General features: G+C 49.1%; 1 long non-coding RNA gene across 1 annotated transcript in view; it reads right to left on the bottom strand.

The window, feature by feature from the left end:
- Positions 1–375: 375 nt before the first annotated feature.
- Positions 376–25,211, bottom strand: part of LOC124961573 (uncharacterized) — a 90,323-nt gene continuing 65,487 nt past the window's right edge. The window contains exon 3 of the long non-coding RNA XR_007104290.1: positions 376–3,330. This is a non-coding gene — a long non-coding RNA (uncharacterized LOC124961573). The remainder of the gene's footprint in view (positions 3,331–25,211) is intronic.

The raw sequence follows: 25,211 nt of genomic DNA, 5'->3' as shown, positions 1-25,211 counted from the left end.
AGCTTCACCTAACTGTAGAGCTTCGGCTCTAAAACCAGAAATACAATAAAAACCTGCAGAGGCTTGTAGGTGGGAGTGAGGCCTGGTGGGGAGGAGGAAAGGCCAGGGAAGGAGGACTTCCCACCCAGCTCTGCAGAAACACGGGCTTGCAAGAGCTCACCAACAAAAGAGTTCAACAGAATGCTACCCAAACCAGGGGCTGTGGCTGCTAAATAATAAGAAGCATTTATCAGGAACACTAGGAACCCTGTCACAGGAGAAGCATAAAGAATTCCAGGAAAAATGTATTCAAAGCCCGTTTCCTAGGCAGCCGAAGCCGCCCACCTTCCCCTGCGCACATGGAGCCAAATCCAGTTCTCAAATGCACCACTTGCCTCGACTTTCCAAGCAAGCCTGCGAGTTCCATGGCTTCTTTCACTTGCTGGAAGAGGCCTGGAGGAGAAGGGTTTGCTGCTGCGGTCTGGCCATTGGAACTCTTTCTGCTCCAAGCTCACCTTCCTGCCAACGCACCTGCGGCAAGTGTCCGATGGCTGTGGTCTCCTGGAGCTGGGCTGGCACCTCAGGAGCTGAGCTAGAATGCCGCTTTGGTCTTCCCACGGTTTCTGGAAATGCTTGGGACAACAGAGAACATGAGCGGGTTTCTGGGGCCCTGGGTAGCTTTAAGAGTCTGGCTTTAGTTGGGTTAAGGGCAAGGAGGCAGATCTCAGGGAGAAAACGAGAGTTTGAGTAAGTAAATCACAGTACATCTGTGTGATGAAATGACACAGCCATTAAAAACATGTTGCAAGCCAGTCCTTGATGGTATGGAGGGAAGACACAGCGTCAGATGGAAAAGCTCCACACAAGTTTCAAACATAGAAATGTCCTAGGAAAGTGAACATTTGTGTATCTGGAAAGAAAAAGTCCCAAGTGTTGACTGTAACTTCCTCTGGGTGTAAGAGAATGGAATCTTGATTCCCTCGGATTTTCTATGATGAACACATTAAATTCTAGTCATAAAAAGGCATTAATGTCAGATAAAGCCAAGCAATCAAGGGAAGGCAATGGACAAGCCACACAAGAGTCATGCCAGTGTACAACCCAGGACCTACCCTGGCCTCGAGACCTTCCGCCTTCCCTCCTCCAGCTCCTCTGGGCATCTTCACAGGCCAAGGTTTCATTATCCACCACCACGGGCCTCGTAGCTCTTTGAATGTCCACCCTGTTCCCCGGGACCGCGTCTTATTTCCTCTTGCACACAAACCCCCACCTTCAATGACTAAGCCTAGAGGCGGGTGAACAGTCGGTTCCACAGGCCCAGGTCAGTGGAGGACAAAGGAATGGCAAGGGTGTGTTCTCCCCACCCCCTCCCTCACACACACACAGAGTCCCTCACTAATGTGGGCAGCACCCTGCGTAGAACTTGGTCATCTTCAACAGACCCGCTTTAGGTGGACACGGCCAGCGCCCCCTCGCTGCCCACGGCACAGGCTCTCGTGCCGTTAGAGGACACCCTGAGCAGTGCTGACCAGACCCCCACAGGATCTGGCTCCAGACACCTTGCCGCAGAAAGGACTTCACCAGAAGCTGCCGCAGCCAGGTGCCCAGCACAGAGCAGCGGTTAAAAGCCGCTGTGCCCCTTCCGGCTTCCCAGGCAGCCAGACCGGCCCTTTCCTGTGGGAACCAGACTCCTCAAGGGGGAGGTTCCGAGAAGGGTGCAGAGGAAGTCATGTGACACCACAGACGGTCACCAGCCGCCGTGTTTGCTTTGGCCCTGCTCAATGCCATTGGAGCCCGCTGTTTGGTAAACACCCACCTGGACGCCAGGTCTTCCGAGGCACAGGTGTGCTCCGGGCTGGCCCACCCCACCTCGTCCTCACCTTTCTCCTGGCAGTTTCTGGAATTGACATTTGGGTTTATAACCCCTGCTTGGAATGAAGCCGTGGGAACAGTGACTCTAATACAGGGAAGGACATCTTTAAAAAAATTAATTGTAGCAGCAAACATCCAGAAGTGCTTGTGTGACACCAGAGTCCATCCCTGGGGACTTGAACGCAGTTGTCACCTGACCCTTCAAGGCACACCCAGTCTGCACCATGGATTCCGCTCAGGTCCCTTCCCACTGGTTCTCTGGGTTCCCCCAGCTCCTGTGTGCTGGGGTCCAACCTGGGCACTGAGGGCTCTTTTCAGAGGACTGAGGTGGGACTACAGAGCCTCGTAACTTCCATCCTCCCCACCCGGTCCCTGCAATGCAGGATCAGTCCGAGACTCCACTTGACGATCCGCCCATGCTTGCCTTCCACCCTCCCCTTCACACTCAATCATTCTCACTTTACCTGCAAGGAAATCAAAGCACAGGTTAACCTACCCCAGAGGGCAAAATGGCATCTGCAGAACCCAGCTCTGCCTGACCTAGGGAGGAAGGGAGAAGTCGTGCCAAGGAGAGCAGGGCCTGGACCTTCCTCCCGACCTGTGACACCATCTTTTGTACAGCAACAGTGATGTTCATCCAGTGGTGACCTCTGTCCCTCTCATCCCCTCTGTCCTTCTTTCCTCCCATCCAAGTCCTCTTCACTTGGGAAAACGGCATGCCAAGGACTTAGTCGAGGACTGGATATTCCAAGGCTAGCATCCACGTTGGTGGAAGACCACGATGGGAGCTGTGGACACTGCCCACCCAGGGGACAGGTCTGACAGGTCATGCCACCCTCCCTGACGCCACGAGCTGGCCTTAGCTGTCTGTGTATTGTTACACTGTGCAGCAAATGCAAACTGCAAATTGGAACCGAGTTGCATAAAAGCCGAGTCATGTTCACACACTCAGCGAATATGGATAGAGACCTGCTCTTGCTAAGAGTGGTGTTCAGATGTGGGGCATAGTTAGAAACCAGCTGAGCCTCCTCAAAGGCTCCTCCTCAGGCAAGCGTGCAGGACAACGGTCACTGCTTCCCATGGATGTGTGTGAGGCGGTGAGGACACAAGATGGCCTTCAGGCTGCAGTGCAGATGTGGCCTCCGGGTTCCACCAGCCTCCAGGCTTCCACATCACCCTCGAAGGTCACACAAGGGCACAGCCTCACTCCTATGCACCTTCCTTAAGCTGATTGCTTGTTTTCTAGGTTGATACCCGGGCCCCCATTGCCGTAGACTCAAGTGTGAATGGAACTGTCAGCCAAAGTCCCACAAGGCAAAGAATACACCAGGAGGCCACCAGAAGATGTCAGAGAAAAGTGGTCGCTTCCTCCTGTGTCCACAGTTCCCAGCAGGTGGCCTGAGTGCCTTCGTTTCTTTCTCTTTTTCTGAGGACCAGGGTACATCTTGAGTTCTTCATAGTTACCTTTTCTCTGATGCTCTAAACAAGAAAAGAATACAACCTAATAAAAATAAAATTATGTTTAAAATCTACTACTTTTTTCAAAGTGTTTTACTATGGTACACATATTCTTATTTAAATCACATAACTTAATTTTTTCATTTATTGTACAAAAATGGAGCAAGGAAGACATTATTGTTATGATTTTACAGATGAGAAAATCAGAGCTCAGAGTTTTTGAGTTACATGCCCCAGGGCACACAGTTCTCTCTGTTTAGTGCCACGCCTCAAAGCTGGTGTTTGACAATTTTATTTGAAGGGATAGTTTAATATGCTTCCATTTTTCTTGTTTTCATATGTATCCCAGAGAGTACTTTCTCCCAACATTTACTCTCTGTTAGTATACCTCCATTAAAAGAAAAAAATCTGATTTGTTTTTTATTTTTATTCATAGGATACAAGAGTATCTTGAAATTTTGTTACAAAGATCACGACATTTAATACTCTTCTTCCATAACCACACAATGGCTGAAATAGTCCTGTTTATGTTTCATTGGTCAGTAAATTACTTTAATGATTAATGGGTTTTGCTCTTTAGTTGACTTGGTTAAAACACGATGTTGAACAAATTCTATGGCTGAAGTCGACAGTTCAGTTCGATCTCTTTATTCTCAACAGTAATAATAATAGTGCAACGTGAGCTCACAAACTTTAGAGAGGTGGAAAGCATGGCTATTTGGTTTCACAAGGGCTGGGCCCAGAGTAGCCATGACTTCACATCTGAGCAGAAGGCGGCAGGCGGATAAGGAAGTGCAGGAGGCTGGTGCAGAAAAGCAAAGAAACGCAAGCTGCCCGGGCTTGGTGGGTGAGGCTGCAAAGACCGGCCTCTGACAGAGAAACTCGCACTTCAATTTCCCACCCACACACCTTCCCTTTTCCTATCTCCTGGGTCTATCCGATGGTCTCAGCACCCCAGGCCTAGGAAACCCTGAGGACGTAACGGCGGAGAAACCTGGGATCTTGCTCACATCCAGTCAGCTTTACACCAGCTGAATGACCTTGCTGGAGATGAACGGAATGGAGCTGGGTCTCAGGAGAGCCGCTAACGGACGTGAAGTGGGTCTGCAGAGAAGACCCCCCCAAGTCCCAGTGGAAGCATGTCTGTGAAGCAGGTCTGCAGAGGAGAGTCTCCAGGTCACGATCTAAGCATGTCTGTCACAGCAATGGCACGACTGCTCTTGGTGATGATGTTTAAAGAAACCCAATCAATGAAACATCGAATTTTGTGCTTCTTAACACTTCGTGTAGTCGCCTGGTGAGGTTACTATGGAGACCATGGACCCCTCTCACATCTCGAGCAATCAGAGAAACGCAAATCAAAACTCCCTCCCTCCAGTCAGAATGGCAATTATCAAGAACATAAGAAACAATAAATGTTGGCGAGGATGTGGGGCTAGAGGTACACTCATACATTGCTGGTGCAACCACTCTGGAAAGCAGCGTGGAGATTCCTCAGAAAACTTGGAATGGAAGCACCATTTGATCCAGTCATCCCACTCTTACATTTATACCCAACGGACATAAAATCAGCACACACAGCCACATCAATGTTTATAGCAGTTCAACTCACAAGAGCTAAACTTTGGAACCAACCTAAGTGCCCTTCGACAGATGAATGGATGAAGAAAATGTGGTGGTATATTTACACAATGGAATTACTCAGCCATAAAAAGGGATGAAATTCTGGCATTTGCCAGTAAATGGATGGAACTAGAGAATATCATGCTAAGTGAAACTAGCCAATACCAAAATACCAAAGGCCGAATGTTTTCTCTGATATGCGGATGCTGGTTCACAATAAGGGGGTGGGACTAGGGAAGAACAGAGGTACTTTGGATTAGACAGGGAAATGAAGAAAGGGAGGGAGAATAGGAAAGATAGAATGAATCAGGCTTTACTATCCTATGTGCATACATGATTACCTGTGTAACTCTACATCATGTGCAAGCAGAAGAATGTATACTATGTCAGAATGCATTCTACTCTCCTGTGTAACTAATAAGAACAAAAAAATAAAGTAAAAGCCTGCCTTTGCACACACCGTCCTTGTCTCCAGTTTCTTCCAGTTCTCCTCTCACTGGTGGACCCATGGACTCAAGATCTGCGGGCCCAGCGGGAGAGGTGAGAACTCTTTCAGATAAGTTCTAAGGCCGCTTCTGGGTCTGACGTTCTGTTCGCCTGTGAGTTCTCACTGCAGCCGGGTCCCAGCACTGACAGGCCGGGTTAGGTTTCTTAACATGCTGAGCCTCTGGAGCTTCACTGTAATTGTAAGGAATAAAAGAAATAGTGGGTTTCTAAAGTCTCATCTCCTCCCTGCAACCTCTGTGGGGAGCCAAATAACACTCCCCTTCCCAGAGATGTCCACGCCTAATCCTGGACCCTCTTAATATGTTAAACTATGTGGCAAAGGAACTTTGTCGATACAATACAACGAAATGATCCTGGATTATTTGGGGACTCCAATCTGATCACATGAGCCCTAAAAGCAAAGACTCTTTGACTGGAGTCAGAGAGATGTGGCAGAAGCAGCAGCAACAAGCAGAGGGGAAGGTGGGGAGGGGGAAGCGTGGGAAGGACTCAACCACATGGCTGACCTTGAAGATGGGGAAGGGGCCACAACCCAGGTAATGCAGTGGTCCTGGGTGCAGAGAATGACATCTGCCAGTCACCATCAATGAGAGGAGGCCTCAGCCCATCACTACTGAGGGCCACATTGGGCAATAACCTCCAGAGCCCCAGTGAGGACCCAGCTCTGCTGAGCTCCTGATGTGGACTTGGGAAACCCTGTGTCTCCTCTCCATCTACGACCTGTGAAAGATCAGATGTGCATTCCTCGAAGCCTCCAGGCCTGTGGGGACAGAAAGCTAAAGTCCTACCCCATGACAACCTAATCCCAGAGGGATGGATGGGAAGCTGCCCCCGGAGTCATTCAGGCTGAGGTGCTGCTTCCCCCAGGGTTTTATTGCAGGACCCAGAGAGGGAGCTGCGAGCCGCGCTGGCCTCGGGGGTGAGGTGAGCTGTTGGGCAGGGTCTTCCAGGACAGGTTCTGCATCAGTGCGCCTGTCCCGCTGGTGGGATATCATGGTTCCTTCTCCTGGACCCCAACTCTCACTCAACTTTTCTCATCAGCATTAGGTCGCCCTCCACTCCTGTGCTGGTTAGACCTCTCCTGGGACCTGGTCTCAGGATGCTACTTGGTTTCCACATATAAAGATGCTGCAGGAACTGGGTGAGCAGTGGAATGAGCGCACAAGGGCCTCCAGTACACTCGCTCTGAAGGATGCAGCTCCTACGTGTCCCTGTGATTCCTTAGAGCACCACCGTCCCTGAGAGCAGGGGCTGCAGGAAGACGTGTCAAGCTGCCCCTGGAGAGAGTGAGCCTGGTCTTCTGAGCCCCAGTGCCTGCCGGGGTCAGGACAGGCCTTCCACACAGCGCAGGGGACCTGGCTTGGAGTCATAGGGGCCATGTTGGGGGAGCAGCTATCTGGAGATGCATCTGGTCTGGATGGTCCCAACAAGTACAGAAGCCAAATTATGTATGAGTGGGCGTTGGGTGGGCTCAGCTGACCGTATGTGCAGAGGGCCTGGGACTCTACAGGAAACATGATCACAGACAGTGGTCTCCATGGCATGATGGGATCAAACAACGCTCTTTCCCAGAATCTCAAAGCCACACAGGAAAGTGATTCAAAGACTTCCAGCTTGTGGACCACATTCAAAGAGACTTGAGCCAAGCAGGGGCCCACACTTCGGCTGTGCAGGTGCAAAGCCTCTCTGTTGGCCTCAGGGACTAACCTGGCAGTCACATTGGCTGAACTTCGCTGGCCTCTTTGATCTCTGGCTGTTCAATATGGCCCTGTGCTGGGCATTTCCAGGACTTACCACAGCTTCTTCTCTCCTTTCTTTCTCGTGTCACAAAGGTCTTGATTGTCTTGATTACAAAGCACAACTCAGCAGATGCCAACTCTCAGAGTGATTTGCTTCTCATTCCACCTCCTGTATGAATTTTTTCCTTATTGTTTACTCTTGAAAAATGTCTGTCAAGTTACATGATTGCTATGGGCACAGCTATTTGTCTAGAATCTCTGCTCAGGAGCATGGAAGAGGAAGGCTCCCTGGGATTAAAGGGAAGGAGAACAGGTGGCAAGCTTTGGAATCAGAAATTCTGGATTTGAATTGCTGACTGCTCCGCCGACTTCAGTAATTGTTAAATTTCTTGTTGCACGTCTCCTTACCTGTAAAGTAGGAGGATTAGGCCAGTACTGTGAAAACTCACTGGACGTCTGTTCCACGGAGGCCTCCCAGCCTCTCCATCTCTCTCTGCTCATCTGCTCCTCCTGCGCAGGTCACGCCTCATGCCGGTCCAGGAGCTGTCCTCGAACACACCAGCGCTTTCTACCAAGGACATGTGCATGTTTTCTCTCGCCTTGGAAAGATTTGCCCCAGGTAACCGTGTGGTTTGCTCCCTCGCGACTTTGGGTGAATCGCTTGAGTCAGAGTCGTTCACTGCCAGCCCCGCCCACCCTCCTGAGTACCCTGGGCTCCCTCAGCTCCTGTTACCACCGGTCATATCACTTCTTCAGCAGTTTGCATACTGTCCTCGTCCCACAGAGGGAGGCCAGGGTTACTTATTCCATCCACAGCTGTACCTGCAATGATAGAAGCATGGCCCAGACATTTTAGGTGCCCAAAACATAAATGAGTGGCTAAAGGGATTCAGGTAAAGTACTAAGTACCACACTGGAGAGAAGCAGAAGTCACTGCCAGACACAGAGCATTTGTCTGAAAGAAACTTTCTGGAGTTTTCCTTGGTGATCAAAACCTTAAACTTGCTTAATAACTTGGAATTTAAACTTCCTTCACTCCGAAAACTTGAGGGTGAGGAATAGTTTGCATCCAGGGAACGAGGCTTAGTCTCCTTAGAAGCAGCTACATACTGCACCAGAGGATGACTTGTGGCAGGTCACTCACAAGGCAGGGGACAGAGGGGAGGGCCATGTTCCCCTCTCAGAAGGAGGCCTGAGGCCCGGCAGTGGCTCGAATTGGCCTCACGAGATCTGGACTCAGGCCCTTACTCTGTCGCCTAACAGCTGAGGGACCTGGACTAGAGTTTTCCCTTCCTGCATCTGGGGTTCTCTTCCCTTCAAATGATATAAAAACAGCCCCCATTTCCCAATGCTTCCACGTCTCGCGAAAGCCTGGCTTACAAGAGAGGAGCCAGGTGCCGGGAGTGTTTGCAAACTGCTCACGGCTTCCCAGGACTGGTGGTTGTTACCATTGTTCAGCGAGGACTGTAGCCTCTTCAGGTTCTCCTGACCTCAAAAAGAAAAAAGTGCTACTTAGTCACTTGTACGAGTCTCTGAAGTGTGAAGTACATTTTACAAGTTTCTTCCCAGCTACGGCTTGCTCTGCTGCAAGCCCCGAGAGCCGTCTGGCACATTGCTGGTTCACTCCAATGGTGCTTCTCTTCAGGAAACTCAGAATGCGTCGCAGACAAGTATCTCGCTCGTTCTTTCACTCTGAGCGAGGAAGGAGAAAATTCTCTGAGGCCGAGGGCTGGAGGAAAGCAGGACGGGAAGCCCAGGTGGCTGTCTCGCCTGCACTGCCCCCACTTCTGAGGGTCCATGGAAGGTGAGCCTCTGGCCTGCTCCAGCTCCACCAGGAATCCATGTTGGGGTCTCTCCCAACAGCGGGGAAGGTGGGAAGAGTCTTTACAAGATTCTGTGACTCTATTTTACACCATCTTCACATCCTGGCTGTTCATCCGCATTGCACCAAATATCTCATGACTGATAGCCCTTACCTGGATCCCTGGCCACTCGTTGGAGGCCCCTTCTAGTCTCCAAGAGGCGTCAGTCCTCCTTGAGGTGACAGAAGTAGGGAAGGCTGAATTAACCAAGCAAGGCCTCAACCTGCTGCCACACAGACCCTCGATACCAAATCACCCAACCTCTCTTAAATTACAGAATAGCCTACTTCCACTCTGCGTTTGATCCTGTCTTTCTGGTGGGCCCCGGGTGACAGAAGACTTCACGGGGACATGGATGCTTTGGCCTCTGTCAGCTTCACACGTTCTGAGTTGTATCTGAGACCCGAAAAACAGACCAACAGGACACTTCTTCCTAGAAAAAGGCTCAGCAAAATTTGGCCCATGTGTGTTTTTCTCTAAAAATAGAACTTCAGGGACACCCGAAATGCAGGAAGAGCCAGAGGCCTGCGGGAGCAGACGCTGGGTGAGTGCTGGGTCCCGCTGGCCCCTGGACACTTGCTTCTATCTTTCCCAGTTTCCTCTGAACTTAGCTCTTGTTCACCAGGCAGCTACAGGCTCAGGTTCAGAGGAACCAGTGACCCTTGGAAGCCTCTCAACCTCTCTCTGGCTGCTCAGAAGTTAATACTTGAGAGACAAGTGTTGGTGGGAAGGAAATTAGTTTTATCCCAGAACCAGCATCTTTAGAGAACTGGGAGGGGCTGCTGACTCAGAGCCTCATCTCAGGAACTTAGGGGCACATAGGGCTTCACAGGGAGGGCGACCCCCTGAGCAGGGTCTTCCCCACTCAGGACCTGAATGCTGCAATCGACCTTGACCTGGGCCAGTTCCAGAGGCTCAGTGCCTGCACAATCAACACCACAGCAATTCAGAGCATTGCCTGGGTTAAGGAACGTTCTGGTATAATCTGATCCTTCTGATATAATCTGAAGGCCACCAGGCATTTGGGGTTCTACAAATCTAAAAAAAGATTATCAGGCAGTTAACATCTTAAGGGCTTAGGCGTGACTTCTTTTCAGAATTGAGAACGCTGGCAGAGGAAGCGGAAGGAGCCTCGTGAAGGGCACTCCCCACACCAGCACCTTGGCCTCCCCACCCCACCCCACCCGCCGCCTCTGCCACCCAGGCCCTGGGGGCCACTGCACGGGACGGCTCTCTGTGTCTCAGGCTCATTTTCCCCTCGTTCCATTTGCCGTGATTGTTCTATTTACTATTTGCTTGTTTCTTCTCTGATATCCCACGATCGAGAACACGCTTTCCATGAAGAGCTGAGAGTAAATACTTCAGGTTCATTCCACACAGTTTCCGTGGCCAGCGCTCGACTCTGCTGCTGGCGCACAGAAGCAGCCAGAGACAACACACAGATGACGTTGCCCGGCTGCGCCCCGACCACTCTTTACCAACGGACTCTGAAACTCGAGTTTCATATACTGTGCACGTCATGAAATTTTCTTCTCCTTTCAGTTTTTAAAAAAGCATTCGGAGCTTTCAGGTTTTACAGCAACAGGTGATGGAGCGGATTTGGCCCACGGTCTACAGTTTAACGAGCCTTGCAATAGATTGTAAGTCCGGGAGGACAGGAGTGAGTTCATCTGCTTTGTCATTGAATCTCTCATATCTGGCAGCACACCTGGCACATAATAGATGTTCAAGAAATACATATAAAATGAATGAACCCATGAGGCCAAGTTCAAAGTAAAAGATTTGTGAACTGGTAGGAAGACCAGAGAAAAAATCAATAGCAAAAATCTAAACACACAGAAGATCCAGAGACAAACCACATAAATACAGGCATCTCATACTAGACAAAGGTGCCAAAAGCATTCACTGGAGAAAGATAACTTATTCAACAAATAGTGCTGGGAAAAATGGAAAGTCACATGTAACAAAATGAAATTAAACCCTTATTTCTCACCCTGAATGAAACTCAACTCACTGTGGGTCAAAGACTTAGGCACTAGATCAGAGACTCTGAGACTACTAGAAGAAAAAGTAGGCCCAAATCTTCACCATGTTGACTTAGATTCTAACTTCCTTAGCAAGACCCCTAAAGCACAAGAAGTAAAACCAAGAATCAATAAATGGGATGGACCCAAACTCAAAAGCTTCTTTTCAGCAAAAGAAACAATAATGTGAAGAGAGAGTCTACAGATTGGGAGAAAATCTTTACCACATGTACATAAGATAGAGCGTTCATCTCCAGGATATATAAAGAACTCAAAAAACTTAACACCAAAAAAACAAATAACCCAATCAATAAATGGACTAAGGAACTGAACAGACACTTCACGGAAGAAGATATACAATTTATCAACAAATATATGAAAAAATGTTCAACATCTCTAGCAATTACAGAAATGCAAATCAAAACAACTCTAGAATTTCATCTCACTCCAATCAGAATGGCAGTTATCAAGAATACAAACAACAATAAATGCTGGCAAGGATGTGGGGAAAAGGCACACTCATACATTGCTGATGGGAATGCAAAATGGTGCAACCATTATGGAAAGCAATATAGAGATTCCTCAGAAAACTTGGATTGGAACCAACATTTGACTCAGCTATCCCACTCCTCAGTTTATACCCAAAGGACTTAAAATCAGCATACTACAGTGACACAGCCACATCAATGTTTACAGCAGCTCAACTCACCATAGCTAAACTATGGAATCAACCTAGATACCCTTCAACAGATGAATGGATAAAGAAAATGTGATATATATATATATATATATATATATATATATATATATATATATATATACACACACACACATATACATACATACACGATGGAATATTACTCAGTTTTAAAGAAGAATGAAATTCTGGCATTTGCTGGTAAATGGATGGAACTAGAGAATATCATGCTAAGTAAAATAAGCCAATTCCAAAAAAACAAAGGTCAAATGTTTTCTCTGATATGTGGAAGTTAATTCACAATAAGAAGGGCAGATAGGGAAGAATAGAGTTACTTTATATTAGGTAGAGGGGAGGGAAGGGGTATGCGGGAAGGAATGATAGCAGAGTGAAACAGACATCATTACCTCATGTACATGTATGACTGCATGACCTATATGATCCTGCAATATGTATAATCAGAAAAATGAGATTACACTATCAAAATGTATAAATGCATTCTACTGTCATGTACAAGAATTAGAACAAATAAAATTTGAAAAAAATTTTTAAAATCTGAACACAGAAAACCTTCTGGTCAAAAGTTGAATGAACCCAGTCCTAAATTTTATGTCAAAATGTTCATGGCCAAATGCACACTGTCCTGTGCAAGGTGCCAGTCCTCCACAGATTCAGAGCTTTGCGCACACCCTGGTCCCTGTGGGGTAAGCACATAGGACGCGGGTGGTAAGGTTTTGGTTTTCTGCTTTCGGGACCGGAGATAGTACGAGAGGGGGCTGTTGGTGTGCAGACTGGGTGGGTCAAGACTTGGGTAATCTAAGATGAAGAAAATCTCAGAGTCTAGTCATTAGAGATGATAAGTCAAGTTGATTTCAGAAGCTACTAATTCAGTGGACCTGGTGGTGATAATGGAGACAAGACAATTCCTAAGGTCAGATCTTACGGCAGATGGCATTTCATTCTTGGCTTCTGTGCTCTTGCAGAAAAGGATTTCAGGAGACGTGAGACTTGGCAAAAGTACATCAAAGTTTAGGAAGAGAGAAGAAGCGGAGGCAGCCTCAGGGAGAGAGCGGGTCCTCAGAATGGGGGGCACCAACTCACCTCCGTGTCGCAGCTTCCATTGATGTAGGAAAGGGAGTGTTAGAAGGTCCAGCCTGAGTACCATCTCTGGGCTCTGGATGGACAGCTAACTACCTGAGGGCAACCTGTCTTCTGGGCCCGGCAGGTCCTAACCAGGACTAGTTCTGCAGAACTCATGGTCCATGCCCCAGTCTTGATCATCCTGCTTCCCCAGGTCTAGGGACCTCTGCCTGTGCTGCTTGTGCAGGGTCTTGTTTCAGATGTCTTAGCGACGAGGCCCTGCTGAGCAAACGTCTGTGCCCTTTCATTCTCACCCCTTGAACTTCCCCTTCTTCCTCTGGTAAGAGGATCGTTTATAGAGCTGAGATCAGGCGAGGGTCCTGACATAGCTGTCTTGCCAGAGCGAGTGGTGTCCCTGAGGGCCGCTGATTAACTGACTCATTCTGCACTAGGTACTTCCTTAAACCCCTGGACCGCGGCTCATAACTAATGCTACCTAACAGTGGCGCATGCCTATAATCCCAGCTATTTGGGAGGCTGAGGAGGGAGGATTCAAAGCCAGTCTGGGGCAATTTAGAAAGATTCTCTCTCAAAATGAAAACATGGAATAAAAATAAGGAGTAGGGATGTAGCTCCGTAGTAGAGTGCTTGGCATGTGTGAGGCCCAGGGCTTGACCCCAGGGACTGCACAAAAAGAAAGAAGAGTTATTGGTTCAGAATGCAAAGAATTTAAGATGTGTTTTCTAAAACAACTATAGCCGATTTTTTATTTAAATAGTAGTGAGAATAGCTATTTGAAAATTTGTACGTGTTTGTGTGGGTGCGTGTTGCATCCTGCCCAGTAGGCAAAAAGAAAAAGAAATCCTTTTCTCTGTTACCTCGGTTGCTTTTACTTGAATGACACTTCCCATTTTCCTGGTTGCCTGTCTGTTCACCAGGCCGCTGACCCACCTTTTAAGGCCTTTCTGTTCATTTGCATGAAGCTCCTATATTTACAGATTTACATATTTAGAGAGAACTTCCTGATCTCAAGTTCCCTTTGAGAAAGGATTTTTCACCTGAAGTCCCTTGGATCTGCAGGGGTGGAGGGCTGTGTCTCTGAACCTGAACAGGAAATACTGTATTTACTTTCCTTGGCCTTTAGTTGAAATTAGGATTTCTCCAGCTCTCGACTGTATATAACCAACCACATTGATATTAGCAGCAACTGTGACTTTGCTGCCAAAGGAAATTATATTTTCTAATCACATTGCATATGCTAAAATATGTTTTATGCTCATTGCAACTTCAAAATTACACTGGTTATTAGACCTGCTACTTAATTATCATGGGTTAGCTAATTTAAGGGGTTAATTAAGAAGATATTTATTTTAGTATATTACAAAAATTTTTTGTAATTGAATTTCAGCAGAATGTATTTTCTTTGTAATTCTAGCTATTTTTAAAATGAATTTTAAAACATCATTCTGAGAGAGAGACCCATAGGCTTCACCAGGCTACCAATATGGTCTGTGCATAAAAAATTAAGAATTCCTGCCCCGACTAACACTGCTGGCTTCTTTCCACGCTTTCTCTTACTTGTCTCTGTGGAATAAGAGTGAACTCATCCAGTCCATAAGGAGTCGTAGAAGGAGCAGAACATCTTCAGCTCATTCCTGGCTGTCCTCTCTCCTACACGGGCTTGGCTCTGCCTCCTGCCCTCTGCAGCTGTCCAAGGTAGGCCCTGCCCGGGCCACCTGCAGCCATCTGGTGACGTCCCTCGCTTGTGGGGTGCAGTATTAAGAAGCCCACAGCGGCCTTACCTCTAAACCCCAGACTCTGTCTTCTATCATCAATAAAATTACCTTTTGACCACTAGTCTAATTTCTGTGTCTATTCCTAACCTGGTTCCAAATTGAAAGAACAACAGCACATTATGAGACCCTTAATAATTTTGCAAATTCTACTCAAAATTTATCTTTCATTTTTCTTCATATTTTTTTTAAACTACCGAAACTTAATTTCTGAATTGGTCCAATCATTCTTTTCTTTTTACTTCCATCCACTGCCTTAAGCTCAGCGAATTCTTGCTCTCAGATAAAAAAGCTTTCGTGTTTTCTTCTGATATCTTTAAAAGATCAAATATTTTACTTTAAAATCTTCATTAACCTGGAATTTATTTTAACATACATATGATGTTGGCTTTCTCAATAGATTTTCTTTCAAATTTCAAACAGTTAACGAATTTCCTCCAATGACTGTCTGTTGGCCATTCCTCCATCTCCTCTCTCTGCACAGCAGTTGTCTACGGCGTGCCTCTCCTGCTCAGCGTGGCTACCCAGGCCTGCTCACGACCACCCCAGCTCCCGGCGGCAAGAGCATCGGTTTCAGTGGACGCGGCCTTTCTGAGTGGCATTTGGTCCTGGTCCACTGGAGGAAGCAAATCGCATGGCCAAGTGTCCCGTCCATGGAGGAGGTAACTTCCCAAGGGTCTGCTTTCGGGGAACTGTGGCATCCCTTTTTCAAGCCCTTTAGACAGAAGACCTCTTAAAATGGTAGAGACCCTGAGCATCTCTTCCTCTCAGATATCACTCTGCCAAACTCTGCGGGGCTCCTGAAGGGAAAACCGCGGGCGCTGCTTTCAGACTGTGAAACACTATTCGCTAATTTGGAGAAATGGAAACTCAGTAAGCTGACCTTTTATTTAGAGTCATCGGGTGTATCTTCGTTTAATAGATGCCCTCTGTCCTTTGACGCCTCACCCACGCGCGACATGCCTGCCTCTCATCAGTTTCTCCTGGGCAGGCTGAATCTTTCTTGTGACCTTCATGTCAATCAAGACTTCGGTTGGGGGTGTGTGGTGTATAGAAAGAAACAAATAAACACACACACCCAGCCTCTTCTTAATCCTGTCAGTGTTTTCCTGTGGAAAGGGGGAACCCTTCAGTTAGACGGTGGGTAGGGGGCGGGTATTAGCTCAGCAAAATGGTCCACACCAGGGAGACAGACCAGATGGCTCGGATGGACGGTTTACTGTCCTCCAGTAAAACGAGCGAGGCTCAGGGCGACGCCCCAGCAGGAAGGCAGCAATAGGCAGGTGGAATGGTCAACGGCACCTGAGGAAAGACCGCGGCCCACGTTTACACGTCTTCTCTTGCTTGGATTCTGATTGGGTCACTTTTGCCTGGGCCACTTACGACCTTAGGAAGAAACATCTGCTTGTGGAAAGTGTCCCCAGCTAACTTGGGTCCCACGTCCCGAGGCTGCCTCTAGTTCTCGCCTCGGCACAGGCTGGCCTGAGGTCTGGCCGTGCAGTCACCTCCCGTCCAGTCAGTCCAGCTCGGGTCCCAGCACAGGTGGCACTGCTTTTCCGGGGCTCTGGCCCTGCGCGCAGCACGCTGGCTACCAACAGGAGCTGGCCTCCAACTTGGTCCTTCACGGGACAGCACTCAGCACTCCCGCTGAGGACACGAGGGGCAAGTGTCCTTGGCACCGGGCTCTGCACTTACGCCCCGAGGGACCTACCCGAGGAGCTTCAGGTAATGGCCAGCCGTCCTGCGACACCTATCAAGTGTCTCAGAAGAAACCAGAGGCAGACCTGCAGCAGCTGCCCCCGCGTCCCTGCAGCGAGGGCTCTGCCTGCTCAGAGTCCCACGTGGACCCTGTCACAGGAGTTGCTGCCTTCAAGGGACACCCACCCTCACAGGGCCACCACAGCTGCCACCATAGCACGGCCGGGCCCAGCTCAGCCTCCCACACTGCCACGCTCTGCCCCAACCCCTGGCCTGCTGCTCTCTGGCACGAGGCCATCCTCGGGCCTTGAGACTCATGATTCTTTTGTGCTGTGTTAACCAAGTGACCTCCACTGGCCACAGCCGCTCCCTTTCCTCTACTCCTGGCTTTGTTCAGGTTGCAGTTTGTCGCACCGGTTCATTTTCCACAAGTTCTGCATTGTGCGGGTCTCTGAGCTGAGAAAAACTTCTGAGTCTGGGAAATGTACCGCCAGCTCCAGAATATTCCTGAAAACAAACGCAGGGTCTCGAGCCAGTATCTCTCAAAGAGGAAACCCCGAGAAGGACACACATTGCCTCTTCAGGTGTCCCCACGGGTGAGGCAGGTCGACCCCACTACAGGCTGGGAGGAAGGGAGCCTTTCCAAAGCAGCGCTCGGTGGGCTCAGTTCTTACCTGGAGCGTGTGATTCTTAGTCTGCGCATCTGCTGTAAAGTTTTAGGGAAAGACACGACACTGCTCTTCTCCACCCCGCCACATGCTCAGCATGTGGCTCCCCTCTAGGCTGTCCCCACCTCCCCACCCTCGCAAGGGGCAGACACAGCATGACAGCTACAGCCAGGCGCACACGGCTGGAGTTGCCTTGGCTCCCAGTGAATGATTCCCTCCCCCAGGACGTGAAACGATGCCTGGAAAATCCTTCCCTCCCCTCCCACCTTCCAGGGACCCGGCCGGAGACCAGACCAGCCCTCACCCCACCTTCTCCAACCCCTGACAACCATGGCTGAGCTGCAGATGTGATCCCTGACCACTCCCCATCCCCATGCCGGGCATCTCGTCCATTCCCATTCGCTTCGGTTAAGAAAGGCCTTCACGCCACGTTAAGACAACAAATAATAAAGATCGTAGGATATCTCAACAGATGCACAAAAATCATTTGACAAAGTTCATCATGCTTTCATGATAAAACCTCTTAACAAACTAGGTTCGGGAGGAATGAACCTCAACACAATAAAGATCACACAGGCCAAGCCCACCGCTCACGTCATCTAACCAGGAAAGCCGAAAGCTTTTCTTCCAAGACTCGGACAAGACCAGGTGCACCAAGCACCAGTTCTGTTCCACACAGCAGCGAGAACCCAGAGCAATTGGAAAACAGAAGGAAAGAAAAGCATCTACACCAGACAAAAAGAAGTAAAGTCGTCTCTGCGGAAGAGACAATCTTGCATGTAGAAGACTCGAAAGACTCTATCAAAAAATTATCACAACTAATAAATTAAAGTCTCACAACACAAAATGAGTTTTATTTCTACATACTAACAATTAAGTATCTGAACAAGAAAACAGACCCATTTACAATAGCACCCCCAAAAATAAAATACTGAAGAATAAATTTAACCATGGAGGCAAACACCTGTACACTGAAAACCAAAACCAATAAAAAGAAATGGAAGAAGACACAAATAAATGAAGAGGCATCCCCCAGAAGAACGTCATTAAAACTCCAAATGATCTGCAGATACAATGCAATCTCCAGCAAAATTCCAAGGACATCTTCACAGAAATAGAAAAAAAATATTCTAAAATTTGAATGGATATTAAGAAAAAGAAATTATTTGATTTCTTTTAATTTGCAAAAGAAATGCAAATCAAACCACAGTGACATGCCAGCTTACCCAGTTAGTATGCCTAGTATCAAGAAGATTTTTAAAAATAGCAATTGCTGGTGAGGATGTGGAGAAAAGGGATTCTGACACACTGTTGGTAGGAATTAAATTAGTTCAGGTACTATGGAGAAGAGTATGCAGGTTCCTAAAAAAACTAAAAATAGACCTACCACATGCCCCAGCTGTCCTACTCCTGGATGTAAATCCAAAGGAATTGAATCAGCACATCCAGTGGATAGGACATGCTGAAGCCCTGTTCACTACAGCACTATTTACTGTAGCTAAGATACAGAGTCAACCCACGTGTGTATTCATGGATGAATGGAAACAGAAAATGGTGTGCACACATGCACACATGGAATACTACTCAGCCATAAAGAAGAATGAAATCCTGTCATTTGCAGCAAAATATATGGACCTGAAGGGCATTGCTTTAAGTGAGCAAAGCCAGACAAAGAAAACAAACATTGCATCTTCTCTTTCCTGTGTGGGAGCTAGAAAAACTGGATCTGAATGTAGAATAATGATTATCAGGGGTCAGGAGGGATGGGGAGAGAGAATAAAGGAGGTGGAATAATGGGTACCAAAACAGAATGAGATACAGGAATGAGTTAGTGTTCCACAGCACAGTGGGGTGACTTCAGTTCACAATGACCTAGTATACATCTTATAAAGATCCAGAGGAGAGGAGCTCAAAACTCCAAAGAAGAACGTGACAAAGAGACAGAAATGCTAATTATCCTGATCTGATCAATGAGTGCTGTATGCATGTGCTGAAATATCAGACTACGCCCCATTAAACATGCATTTATTACATGCTCAGCAAAAAATAAAATTTCATTAAAAAGTATATATATATATATATATATATATTATAATGCTGGAGCAATCAAAACAGCATGGTACTGGCACAAAAACAGACATACATCAATGTAACAAAATACAGCACCCAGAAATAAAGCCGTGCGTAAACAGTCGACTAATATTTGATGCAAGTGCCAAGAATACACAATGGGACAGGGGGGATGTCTTCAATCAGGAGTGACAGGAAAACTGGATATCCACATTCAAAAGAAGGCACCTGGACCTCCATCTCATACCACTCATAAAAATCAAGTCACTGGAGCAACGTAAACATAAGACCCAAAACCATGAGACTCCTTAGAAGGAAATAGGGGTGACTCTCCTTGAAAACGGGTCTTGACAATGACTCTGCAGATACGACACCAAAGCAAAAACACACTGGCAGGGCTGCCCTGGACCGGAAGCTCTGAGCACAGCAGAAACGATGGGCAAGGCGGGCCACCTCCTAAGTGACGGAAAGTACCCGTGAGCCTTGCGTCTGATAAGGGTCAACACCTAGAACATATCAGGAACTCATATACTCAAAGGCAAATTAATTAATGAGGCAATTAAGAGTGGGCAAAATATCCGAATAGATGTTTTACCAAAGATATTCAGCTAGCTAACAGGTACCTGCAAAGATGCTCACTAATCATCAGGGAAATGCCACAGCACCTGTCCTGGCAGAAACACCAGAAGCCAGGCTGAGTAACTAGAAGTCAGGGGAGGAAGACCACGACAAGGAAAGACCTAGAAACTATGTGCTACGAGATCCTATTGAAGCCTCATTTGGCATAGATTGGCCCAATTTTGGAAAGGAGAAAATTATGAGACCTGATAGTCATCGTAACGGACTGGAGTATGAAATTGGTAGGATGACCAGATTTATTCTGGATAATTCCAAGTATTCGGGGGAGGGTAGTGATAAGTAGGACCAATAGGCAAATTCTACAGGGAGGGGATTCCCAGCTCAGTATAAAAGAATGCTTCACCGACAGTTGGAGAGGTTGGAACGGATCATGCTATATCACCAGGAGTGAGCGTCCACCCCTGGAGGTGTCCAGGGGGATCATAAAGCCTCGCTACAGAGGACGTCGACACTGGGGAGTAGAACAGAGTCAAGCATCCCTTAAGTTCCCACGGCACTAATAAGTTCTGGTCATTGCGTCAAGAAGAGAAAAAGGAAAGTGAACTCAGCAGGACTGACACTTACTGAACCTCTGCTTGGTGCTGTGATGTTGTGGTCCCTGGGCCAGGTGCTGTGCCAAGTTCTGGAGCTACCAAGAAGAGGAAGGTAAGGTCTCTCGACTCCTCCACTCCTCCATTCATCTAACAATATACGTATCTGTATACGAAGAACAGACAGCAAAGTAGACGGAGCCATTAATTCTACCTGAGCAGGTTGGCCAGGCCTTCACAGTTGAGGTCACACCACAGCAGGCTCAGAGCAGGACAAGTCTTCACCCAGGCAGCTGGTCAGGACACAGGGGTTCCCATGCGAGGACCAGAAGGGACTGGATAGTCCCGTTCCATCTGCAGACACCCCTTCCCATACAGAGAGAAAATGTCAGTGTGGTGAGCACTTGACGAACACACGACCGGCATCGAGGTCAAGCAGCAGTGGACCCAAACAGCAGAAATCACGATGGCGGCGTGAGGAGACCCGAGCCTGTAACAGTCGGGGGGCAGATCCTCAGGTGGGCTCTGCCAGACAGCCCCGGGGAGTGCAGAGCTGCCCCTCTTCCCCTCCAGCAGTCTTGTCCCAAGTCCTTTAAGGACTGCGTCTTCTTCCTTCCCTAGCATGGCTCTAGCTCTCCTTGGTGAGGCTACATGAGGCCAGAAACCTTTGGCTTTTCCATGTGCCTCAGGAGACGGGAGGGGAGGGGAGGCCGGTGAGAGCTGGCATCTGAGAAGGGATTCAGCGCTACAAACAGGACTTAAAATATTCCAGAGGCTACCACAGGCCAGGGCCCATGGAGTCGGGCAGGGCTGGCCCCTCATTTCCTCCGCACGCAGGCCAGCGAGTAGGCTCGGCCTTTTCCATTCCTCCCCACGTAGATCTTCAAGTACAGCGGGTGCAGGTTTTCCACCCCAGTTTATCCGTACTGTCCTGTCACTTATTCACTCAGCAAACCTTCACAGAGCACACTGTGTGCCAAGCACTGTTCACCTGGAGGCAGCTCTTTCTCCACAGCAGCCGTCTCTGGGCTGGGTGGTAGCTCAGTGGTGTGCCTGCCTCATTTGCCTGGTGCTCCCCCAGCACTGGATTTTAAAAAAAGGATTCTCTAAGAGGATCTGTTTCTTGATTTGCCGCCTCTGGATAAAGGAAGGAGTTGATAGCTGCATCTGAAGAGTACTGTACCTAAGGACTTTATGAAAATAGCAACTGAGGGTGGTTGAACTTCTTGGTATTATATTGCAATTTACAGAAAATTGAAGAAAGTTCTTAGCCTGTTTCTGTAATTGCTATAATCTCTTACTCTAAGTGTCCTCGTGGCTGATTTCTAGATACCTCTCGTCCCTCAGCTCCACTGAAGGCCAGCCTCCACTCACTGGCCAGACAGAAGTGGCTCTCCTCTGCTTCTGTGTGAACCCCAAATCTCCCTGTCCCTTTCTGGGAACCTGACTGCTCTCCTGACCCAACCTTAGTTCCTCATCCATAAGAAAACATAATGGCAGCAGCTGGGAGGGTTGTAGTGTCGATCGAATGTATTCTGCTTGCGAAGTTCCTTAACCAGAACCTGAGGTTCATGTTTTCATATCCTGTGAGTCCACACTCACTACCGCCGTAGCCCTGGCCCCCCTACTCTGGTTGTACCCCATTAAATCTACAGGCCACAGAGTACAGTGCCTTGACTGCAGCAGACACCCCATAAATAACTGTGGATTCATGATCTAATCAGAGCCTGAAGCATGAGTCGGTCGCGGCCTCAAGAAGTTCACAGTCTGGAGAGGCAGACGCATCACTCTAGGGTGACAGCCGGAGCCTTGGCCCGCGGAGCGGCACACCCCACGGGCGGAGACCCTTGAGAAGCGCTCGTTCTTCCAGGAAAGACTGAAGAGGGAACCTCAGGGCTGCCTCCCTGGCCCCAGTCCTCCCTCCATGCAGAAGGGGCGAAGACTGCCCTGTGGGGAAAGGCAGGGGAGGAGTAATGGAACCCAAGCCCCACGCTGGAAGGCCCCATGCTGGAAGGCCCCATGCTGGAAGGCCCCACTCGCCAGCCAAACGTGCTCCAGCCCAGGCAGGCAACTGAGCTCATCTGATCCTGCTGGATCGCTGTCATCAAGTGTGGGGGTTCCCGGGAACCCCAGCCTTGGGCGTGGTCAAGATGGCGCCTGACGCTGAGCCAGAGGCGGCCAGCTATACAGTAAACAACCAGCGAATTCCAATAATTGGCTAGTTAACGATGTGACTAGAGCATGCCCCCTCGTGTACCCATCCTGCGCCTGCAGCTGTCCGCGTTTATCTCGTGTACTCTCCCCTGATTGATTGAAGTGTATATAAGCCTGGTGGGTGGGAGAGCGAGGGGGGGAAAACGGAACGAACGGAGCGGAAGAAGCTGCAGCGACGGCGGCGGCCGCGGCAGCAGCGGGAGCGGAGCTGGAAGGAGGGAGTACGCGGGAGTGGAAGGAGCTGGGAAAAGGGAAGCTGAGAGTGCGCAGAAGCTAGGGGTAAGAGAAGCTTAGGAAAGAAACTGTGCACAATAAACTTCCAAAGCTTCAGACATTTGTCGTGTCTCTCTCTGCGGCCAGAGGGGACCCGATAATCAAGAGCGGCTGCACCTCCAGTCACCTCTCAGTCACACTGCTGTCCCCATGTCCTGCTCCATGCCTAGCCATGTTCGAGGTCCCCTGTCAGTTGGTGCCTCCCCCCATGTCCCCTCCTCCAACCCCACGCACCCGTGGAGAGGGACCATGTTAGGGGATAGATGGTAACTGTGGGAAGTGCTCAGTGTATGGCTAAGGGACAAAGTTTCCAAACCAGGCAAAGCCAGGCAGGGTTTTAGGAATTAGGAGAAGGCTCCACCTCCCTCCATGGAGGACAAGCTATGGGTGTTTAGGATTTAGGTCACAACCTGACAGTTAGCAGAGGCAAATGGAAGACTGGGGTGCATGCACCAGGCCCTGGGTTCAAGTTCTGGCACACACGGAGGCAGGGGAGGAGGTGGGGTGGAGAGAAAGGGAGGAGAAAGGAAGCAAACCTCAGAGACTGATGCATGGAACAGGTACAGCGGGCTGTAGAGTCCCACCCCACCCCCAAGGAGCTGGTGACGAATAAAGGTTTCTGGTCAGGCACAGTGGCGCACGCCTGTAATCCCAGCAGCTTGGGAGGCTGAGGCAGGAGGATCAAGAGTTCAAAACCAGCCTCAGCAACTCACTGAGACCCTGTCTCTAAATAAAATACAAAATAGGTCTGGGGATGTGGCTCAGTGGTCTAGTGACCCTGAGTTCAATCCCCAGTACCAAAACAAAAAAACAACAACAACAAAAAACACAGTTTCTGGACTCTCCATCCAAAGATTCAGATTCAGAACATCCAGAAATCTTTAACAGGCTCCAAGCAACCGTTCTTTGTGGGCAGGTGTGGAAGCCACCAGGCCAGAAGCCTCGGTTCACAGAGGTAGAGGCAGCCTGGCCTAGGCAGATCCACTGGCCTGTTCTGGCCGGGCTGGGGACAGGTGGTCTATAATTTCCCCCGGGGCCTCAGCAGCAGGCAGTGCAGTGGAGATGGGAGCAAGACCTGTGTGTGTTTATTTGCAGGCAGCGTGACAGCCATTTGATTGTTCTCAGCAGCACTGCTCCCGGGGGCCAGCAGGCTGTGCCCAATTTTCTTTGATCTGACACTTAGGAGATTTTCACTGCTGCTTTTTGCAGAGCTGAACAAAAGCTGCAAAGGCCCAAGGTAAATATGTCTTCTCAGAGGTGCAAACCTAGCGCCCTGGTTGCTAAGAAGAATGGGAGGAGCGTCCAGAGTTTGAAGAGCATTTGAAGGTCACAGCTTGGGAAAGCCTCCTATTCAAAAAAGTCCCTTCTCCAAATGCCCTTCCAAGTTAAAACCATGTCCCCTCTTACTCCCTCCCACAGGCGAGATCAGGGGAGGGGAGAAGGGGAGGGAGGAGGGAGAGGGGAGGGGAAGGAGCCGGCGCTGCCCTCACAGCTGGACAGCCTCTCCCCTGTGGCGTCCAGCAAACACCGAAGCCAGGAGGTGAGGCTGGCAGACGCCAGGGGAGGCGCTCAGGCGGAAGAGACACAGTGCAGAGGCCCTCAAGTCCCGAGGATCCCCCGCGGCTGGGATGCAGAGCAAGGGAAGAACAGGAGAACGTGACCTGGGGAAGTCGCGGAGCGAGGGGGCAGCCCGCAGAAGACCCCGAGGACGCGCGGAAGACCCCAAGGACCCGCGGAAGACCCCGAGGACACGGGGAAGACCCCGAGGACCTGCAGAAGACTCCAACTTGACCACGGCAGCACTACAGCAGAAGTTTAGCATAATCGTTTGGTGCCCTAAGTAGGAAACTGTGGCTGCGGTGTCACCACTAGACTGAAGGGTGGAGGCAGGGTGACCCGTTCGGGGACCACTGATCCTGTGAGACACGTTGGTGACTAGACCAGGGTGAGGACAATGGCAATGAGGAGGTGGTGATGGAATCTCCTCCTTAGTATTCCTGTGAGAAAGGAGAAGGGAAAGAGCGAGTGCGGGAAAAGCAGGACCTGGGGACCTGGGGACGGGTTGTCAGGGACCATTATTCTCTGGTTTTGCGTATTTTGGGGGGAGGGCTACTGGAGATTTAATGCAGGGGTGCTTTACCCCTGAGCCACGTCTCCAGCTCTCTTTGTTTTTATTTCAAGGCAGGGTCTCTAAGTTACTTAGGGCCTCACTAAGTTATCGAGGCTGGCCTTGAACTTGCCACCCTCCTGCCTCAGCCTCCCCAGCTCTGGGGTTACAGGTGGTGGCCACCACAGCTTCCACTTTTGCATATTTCAAACCTGTTATAAAAATATTTTTAAAATTTGGAAAGGGAGTAGATGACTTCAGGAAGCCTCATACCCGGGAATGAGCATAGAGAACCACCTCGGGACATAGGGCAGGGTTTGGTCTTCTCAAACAGTTGGAAATAAAAATGTGAACAAGTTGTGTTCAGGGACAGAGGAA

This window comes from Sciurus carolinensis, chromosome 12 (assembly GCF_902686445.1).
Source record: "Sciurus carolinensis chromosome 12, mSciCar1.2, whole genome shotgun sequence".
NCBI classification, from domain to species: Eukaryota; Metazoa; Chordata; class Mammalia; order Rodentia; family Sciuridae; genus Sciurus; species Sciurus carolinensis.
Note: the sequence above shows the minus strand (reverse complement) of the source record. Positions and strands in the feature narration are given on the sequence as shown.